The sequence below is a fragment of the Talpa europaea genome, assembly GCF_964194135.1.
Source record: "Talpa europaea genome assembly, chromosome: 9".
NCBI lineage: Eukaryota > Metazoa > Chordata > Mammalia > Eulipotyphla > Talpidae > Talpa > Talpa europaea.
Genome location: NC_140076.1, coordinates 110,064,460 through 110,072,187, shown reverse-complemented (window position 1 = coordinate 110,072,187; position 7,728 = coordinate 110,064,460).

The window sequence follows — 7,728 nt, the reverse complement described above, 5'->3', positions numbered from 1 at the left end:
AGAAGGGAAGAACTGGACTGGGGGGCCCGGAGTCCAGGGTGGGCCTGTCCGGTTAGTCTGAGAGCTCCCAGTCCTGTCAGCACCTGGAAGTTGGCTCTCCTACTTTGTTTCTGCTCCTCTGGAGGTTGCTCTGTTTTCCTGTGGCTCTTCTTACCTCAGTTGTTGTTTGTTCTCCTCTTTCTCCTCTTCTTTGCCTGACAGTGACTCTTTAAAATGTCAAGTTAGGGGAAAGGACGCGTATTTGGGGCTCCCGTGGGTGGCCCATGTGTGTATGAGTCTTAAGGTTTTCTCAAGTATGTTGTAAGCACAGAAGTATCTAAATGGGGCCAAAATTAAAACTTGAAAATGTTCTCTAGGTATGCGTTTTGGCACAACTGAGTAACAAATTAATAGTGTAATGCTGAATCACTTCAGTTAGTGTGGTATAAAGTGTGGTTTTTGTAATACATTTGTGATAGCTGAAAACAGTTGTAGTTTACCTCAAAAATCTCATTTTCTTCCCAAGTTAAGTGCCTGGCCAGCTGTCGTAAGTTACATATTAACATGTGTGTGTTTGTCTTAAAGTTTTCAGGTTCAAGAGTGTAAAAATAAGTTTGTTTGTTTGTTTTCCTAAAGGCTGCCATGCCTAGTCTATAAATGAATCTTAAATGCTGTATTAGCTCAATAGGTTGGTGTAGAATGTTATGGGTAAATACTATTTTACCTAATGACGTTTTTCATCTTAGGAGTTCAATAGTGTTTTACTGGGCCCCATTGTGACTCCTCATCATCCTTTAAACTGCTGTGAATCCTTTATCTTGACTTGAAAGCAAAGATAAACACTCTAAAAATTTTTTTTTTCCATTCCAGAATTTGTCATCATACTTTGCTTTACATTTACAGTCATCAACCCTTAAGCTGGCAGCTACAACCAAGAACCAAAAAATGGTGCATTCTGCTTCTTGTAATTCATCTCTGCTAATAAATTACAAGAAGCCAAGATAGATAAATTAGGGAAAATATTTTATTTGGGTGGTTTCTTTAAACAAGGAGCAACAGTTCTCATACATTTTCTTTCTGTTTTGCTGTTTCTTTGATCAGTCTTATGTGCCACAAAACTATTTTAAGGTGTTTCCTGTAAGATTTGTTTAAAAGTATTCTAAGAAATAGTTGGATTCTAATCTGGAAGAAAGGGAGCTGGGTAAAAGGCCAGAATTTCTGCCCCAGTTGAATTCTAATCTGGAGCATAGGGAGGCTCTCAGTGGAAGTTTGTATGGCTTACATTTCTGTGCCATCAGATGTGAGTAAAAATAACGGTTGTGCAATTCTGCTGTTTAAATGGAACTATTGGCTTCCTTGGCCCTCAGTGAAGGGCTGCTTTTTAAGTTGAGTATTGTAAATTAATCCACCCTAATTTTTGAAAACTTTGTTGAATGTTTTTATTGTTCAATGTTCAATGTTTAAATAAAAACTGGAAGTTCTTTGCTTAGTCATGATTCTTTTCTCCACTGATGTACCATTACTGAAAGTTAGTATTTTCAGACTTTGGGATGTGACATTTGGACAATGTTGGAAGATCTGAGTTCTTCGTTTTCTCTCTAAAATACATCAAAGTGTGCTGCTGCAAGCAGTTGCATTTGCGGCATTCATAGCCATTGTCACCTCACACATGAATGTGAAGTGCTAAAAACTACCACAGGAGGTCATTTGTGCTGTTTTTTGCATCACTACACAGTTCACCACTCTTGGTGTAGCAAGTTGAAGAGCATCTACAAGCCAGAGGACGTGGTTCCAACTATAATTTCAGTATTCTGATCCATAATTTGCTTGTTTGTTAGGAAAGGAAGTTGGACTAGGATATAGCAGATTTCTCAACCCCAATTTAAGGAGCTGGTGTTTGGGAAAGAATAATGTCAAATTTAGGTTATTCTGCCTAAACCACAATACTGTGATTATGAGGACCATGGTTTATTCTACCAATACAGCAGTGTTTTCTACTTCCTTAAAAAGGGGGTGGGGGAAGATCATTAATCAGATTGGCCTGACTTTAGCTTGAAACCAAGAGAGGAGTGTTGGAGTAGTTCAAGTCGTTACTGCTACCTTCAGCAAAGTAAAGCTAGTGAGTGACAAGTGATGAAAAAGTAGCCAGAGAAACTTGTTTATTTGGAATGTGAGGGGGCCTCCTTTGCCTCTGCTGGTAAGATTTCTGTTCTCATAATAAGCAAAACTCAAGGTCACTAAAAGGCCAACATAGTTGCGTGAGATATTTGATACCCATAAATACATGTAAAGCGGCCAAGAGGCTTTGCTAATGATCATTTTGCAAAACTGAGGCTTCAGAGAGGGTCCAGTTCCATGATTAGAGAGGACAGAGTCAATGTCCATTATTACCAAATGGAAAGGATAGGCTTTCTTAGTGTTTACTGAATAAACTGGGCAATGAAATGCAGTCCTATGGAATAACTGGATCCTAACACACAAAGTAGAGAGAGCAGTCATACAGATTTATAGGTCATTTATAGATAAATTACAGTCTTTGCAATGCCCAAAGGAGCACTGAAAGGTTCAGATTTATGTCCTGGATATAGTTTTATTCATGATTAACTTCCACTAAGATAGTTTCTATAGTAACCTACTGGTGGGGGTAGGAACATGTTTTCCAACCTAGAAGACGGAGCTAAGTTCCCACAGCCTTTCCCCTCAGTCTCTTTTTTTTAAAAGGAGTATAAATACCAGCCATTTGTAGACAATTGTTTAAAGTTGAAAACAAGGGTAGTTCTTGTCATGTTGGGGGTTAAAGTGATTTTAAATGTTTCTAAAGATAGAGGTAGCTACATGCCTAAGGAGGAGGATGTGGTTGGAACTGAGCGGCTGCCCACTAGGGCCTTTGGATGCAGGAGCCTGCCTGAAATATTACCCAGGTTAGGAATAGCAATCTTCCAGACGGCTGCTGTGTAAGTGATGAAGTTGACCCTCTGTAAGCTTGAGATGTGTGTTGCACGTCATAGTTAAGTCTGAAAGAAAACTGGCACATTATTTTAACAGTATAAATCAGTTCTCTGGCCTCCCCGGTGGCTCAAGGGCTTAAGTGCAGCACTATGGGGCAGTCCACAGCCTCTGCAGCACGAGTGCGATCCCAGGCCAGGGAGCAACCCACATGGCCCAGCAGACCTCTCCTGTCTCGCCCACTGCTCCCCTCAGCAGTGTACATCAGCCAGTCTGCCTGTTCTGTTCCCTGCTCTGACTTTGGTGAATACTCTCATCGCCTCCCCCAACCCCCCCGCATCTCTGGCCTGTGCCCCAGCTCTTGTATGCATAAATAAATCTTTAATAAATAAATAAATCAGTTCTTCACCTTAACAGCTGAGACTCAACACCCTGAAGGCTTTGTTTAAACCAATGGGATGAAGTTTAAAGATGACCTGAAAGTTAATCAGGAAGACTTGTTTGTTTGCTTGTTTGTTTTGGGGAGAGGCCTTCCTGGTGGCACAGGGGTTAAAGACAGCACTATCAAGCTATCACCAGCCACTGCAGCATGAGTTCGATCCCAGGCCAGGGAGCTGACCCCCATGGCGCAGCTCCTGTCTCACCCGCTGTCTCACCTCAGTAGTGTATTTCCTCCTGCACTTCTGACTGCACTCAGTGCTTGTATAAATATATAAATAAATCTTTTTTTAAAAAAATCCCTTTTGACATAAAAAGGCTCTCAAATTTATTATAAGTATAACTTTTCTTTAAAAAAGAAGTCTTTTTTTTCTTTCTTTTTTTGAAAACAAAATTTCTTAGTGGGAATTTGATGGTGTTTCAAAGGAGAAGGACCTTGTTTATGCTGAGACATAATTTGTTCTCTCTGCCCATTGCTGCCCAGGATCACCTTCTTTCTGATTCTCTAATACTCCAGGCTACCCAAGCACCAGTCTAGTTGAGAGATACCCTGCCGCGCCCCAGCACTAGACAGCCAAACCCTGTGCAAGGTGGGTTTTCCCCCTCCACCAGGTTTGGGGTTTGAATCCAGAACACAAGCCTATTAACGCTGAACCTAGCTAGGGCCACTCAGAGTATGAGATGCAGAGGTTTTTGTTTCGTTTCGTTTTATAAAGATTTTATGTGTACAAGAGCTGGTGTGTAGACCAGAGGTGTGGCGGTGTGGAGGGTAGGTGAGAGGATTCACCAGAGACAGAGTGGGGAGCAGGACAGATGGACTGAAATACATTGCTGAGGGGAGCAGGGGGTGAGGCAGGAGAGGTCTGCTGCGCCATGAGGGTCAGCTCCCATACCAGGGATCGAACTGATGCTACCATGGTTGCCAATAGCTTCATAGTGCTGTGAGACTTTACCACTTGCACTACCAGGGAGGCCCCAAGATGCAGAGTTTTTTTAAAGGACCAATCAGGCTTGAGCGCACACCAGTGCCAATCAAGTCTTGGAAAACTTGCCCAGTTTTGTAAATGGGCCTATCACGGTGAAAGCAGGGCACCCTGAAGGGCATATAAGCAGGGCAGCAGACAGCCTCATTCATCGTTGGAGATCGTTTCTCAAGGCTTTTGCGTCAAAGACCTCATTCACTGAGACCTTTGCTTCCACCTCCTGAGTCACACAGGCCATGTTTAAATAGCAATTGACTTCACCAACCTACTACAACCATCTATCAAAGTGGGTCTTGCTAGGTTGCAGCCTCACACCTAGTGCTGAATCCAGTGTCTTGTAGACACAGTCAAGGTCATTGCACAACTACGCAACAGTGAAACAGTGTATGACACTGGTTAAGAGCCCTGACTCTGGAGCCAGATACAGAATTGAAATTCCACCCCTGCCATTTTTTTTTTTTTTATAAATTTTATTGTTATATTCCCCATACAATTGCAGCCCCCCCATTCTGACCCCAATCCCTCCCCTCCCGCCCCCGCCCCCCTAAAAGTGTCTCTGGTTCATAGTTTTTTGTTGATTTTGATTTTCACTTTCTTATAGTTATTCATTTTCCTGGTCCCTTATTTAAGTTTCCTAGATTCCTGCTATGAGTGAGACCATCCGGTATTTTTCTTTTTCTTTTTGGCTTATTTCGCTGAGCATGATCCCTTCCAGCGCCATCCATGTTGCTGCAAATTGCATGTGTTTATCTTTTTTGAATGCTGAGTAATATTCCATGGTATATATGGACCACATCTTCTTGATCCAGTCATCTATTTTTGGGCATTTGGGTTGTTTCCAAAGCTTAGCTATTGTAAACAGTGCTGCTATAAACATAGGGGTGCAGGTGTTCTTTGGAATTGATGTTTCTGTGTCCTTTGGGTAAATACCTAGGAGTGGAATTGCTGGATCATATGGAAGCTCTATGTTTAGTAGGTCCAGAAATCTCCACACAGCTTTCCACAGTGGTTGGACCAGTTTGCACTCCCACCAACAGTGCAGAAGAGTTCCTTTTTCTCCACACCCTCGCCAGCATTTGTTGTTGCTAGTTTTTTTAATATGTGCCATTCTCACTGGTGTAAGATGGTATCTCATGGTAGTTTTGATTTGCATTTCCCTGATCCACCCCTGCCATTTTGACTGAGACCAGGGGCAAGTCAACCTCTCCACCAGAATCTTCTCAACTGTAAAATGGAGGTAGTAGTAGTTTAAAAAAAAAAAAAAAAAGTAAGAAAATTAAATAATCTATGCAACAAGTAAAACCAGCACTTGAAATAGCGCTTTTACCTCTGTCACTATTGCATGACCCTGCATAGCATGTCTCGCTCTTCTAACAGAGGAGAACACTATTAAAGCTTAGGTTGTTTTGTTAAAAGCAAATTGCTGAATTTGAGTTCCATTCAAGAGACAGGAAATAAAGTCAGTTTGCTTCATGGAAAAGGATGAGTCCTATAAATTTGACTCTTTTATTTTTAGGCATGAATGGAAAATTATAACTGATAGGAAAATAAGGCTGCATGCAGAAAAATACCACAGGTTTGGTTATACTCCAAAACAAAATTAATGCCTGGTATTAGGAACTCTTCTATTAACAGAGTGATCCAAAAAATCTGTAATTACTGCTGACAAAAATGATGTATTCCCAAACTGGAAGTCATAATGAACTCAGAACTCCCTTTGAAGCAGTGGAACAAAGGATTAAACGAATGCTGGAATGGACTTAACCCTGATTCAAGAACCCTTTGTCTCTGAACCACAAATGACTGTGGGCTTTAGGGAGGGAGGGCTGATGGGGGGGCTAAAGAGCTGTATAAGGTGGGAGTTCCCAGAAACTTCCACAGCAAGGAGAAAGCATAGAAAGGCCTTCCTGGACAAAAGAAATAAGGCTCCGGTGATCTCCTGCATGGATCATTCCTGCTAAGGGTCTGTCACCTGCTTCCTCTGGTTCCAGGTAGCTCTACTTTGATGAGACACAAGAGAGCTTCCTTTGCAAATTTGTTACTTGGAACGCTAAATATTTTCCATTGGACTAATATTCTAAATGATGGTTAGGTTCCCGCTTCTCTCCAATGTAGCCCGTAATATAGCTGAAATAATCACATTAACAACTTTCAAAAGACAGAGAAAATAATATCTTTGCCTTATTAAAAACCAAAGCAGGAGCCTCCCTGTTGGCGTAAGGGGTTAAAACATGCTTGATTATATGGACAGACGGAAATACACTGCTGAGGGGAGCAGCGGGCAAGACAGGAGAGGTCTGCTGCGCCATGTGGGTTGCTCCCTGGCCGGCTGGGAATCAAACTGGTGCTGCTGAGGGTGCCGACAGCTTCACAGAGCTGCGCTCAACCCGCTGCACCACTGGGGAGGCCCCAGATTTACTTATTTTATATGCTGATACAACCCAGCAGGATTAATAGAGAAAATGAGTAAGTAGATAGAAACTTGTCCCATTGATGGGGACTACTCTGGGGCATTTTCCTTAAGATGATGATGGGACTGGGATTTGTTTTGTTTTATTTTACATTTAGTGTTTTGTTTTTAAATGACAGAGAAAATACATGTTCATGGTAGAAAATGCAAATAAACTAAGAGAAAAAAGTTAATCATCGGGGCCTCCCCGGTGGTGCAGCGGTTGAGCGCTGGGTTGCGAAGCTGCCCGCAGCCTCTGCAGCGCCGGTTCGATCCCCAGCTGCTCCCCGGCCACCGGAGGAGGGTCCCACATGGCGCGCAGACCTCTCCTGCCGCCCGCTGCTCCCCTCAGCAGTGTATTTCGGTCCTTCTGCCTGCTCTGCTCCCCGCTCTGGCTCTGGTGAATTCTCTCACCCTCCCGCACTTCTGACTGTACCCAGTGCTTATATAAGTAATTAAAAAAATAAATCTTTAAAAAAAAAAAAAAAGTTAATCATCACCACTATCCCACTATCCCACTACCCAGACAGAACAGTATAAATTGCCCAGGCTGTTTGCAATGTCTACAGTGATACATAAATCATATACATTTCTATTTTTTTTTTAAGATTTGTTTAATGCATACAAGAGCCGGGGTACAGGCCAGAGGTGCAGGGGGTTGGTGAGAGGATTCATGAGAGACAAAGTGGGGAGCAGACCAGGCAAATTGACTGAAATACTGCTGAGGGGAGCAGCAGGCAAGGTAGGAGAGGTCTGCTGCGCCATGTGGGTCTGCTCCCTGACTGGTTACCCATAGCTTCATAGTGCTGAGACTTAACTCTGTGCCACCAGAGAGGCCCAGAGCTCATTCTTTTTAATAATCAAGTACTTAAAATCGTATGGGAGGGCCTCCCTGGTGGCGCAGCGGTTGAGCGCTGGGTTGCGAAGCTGCCC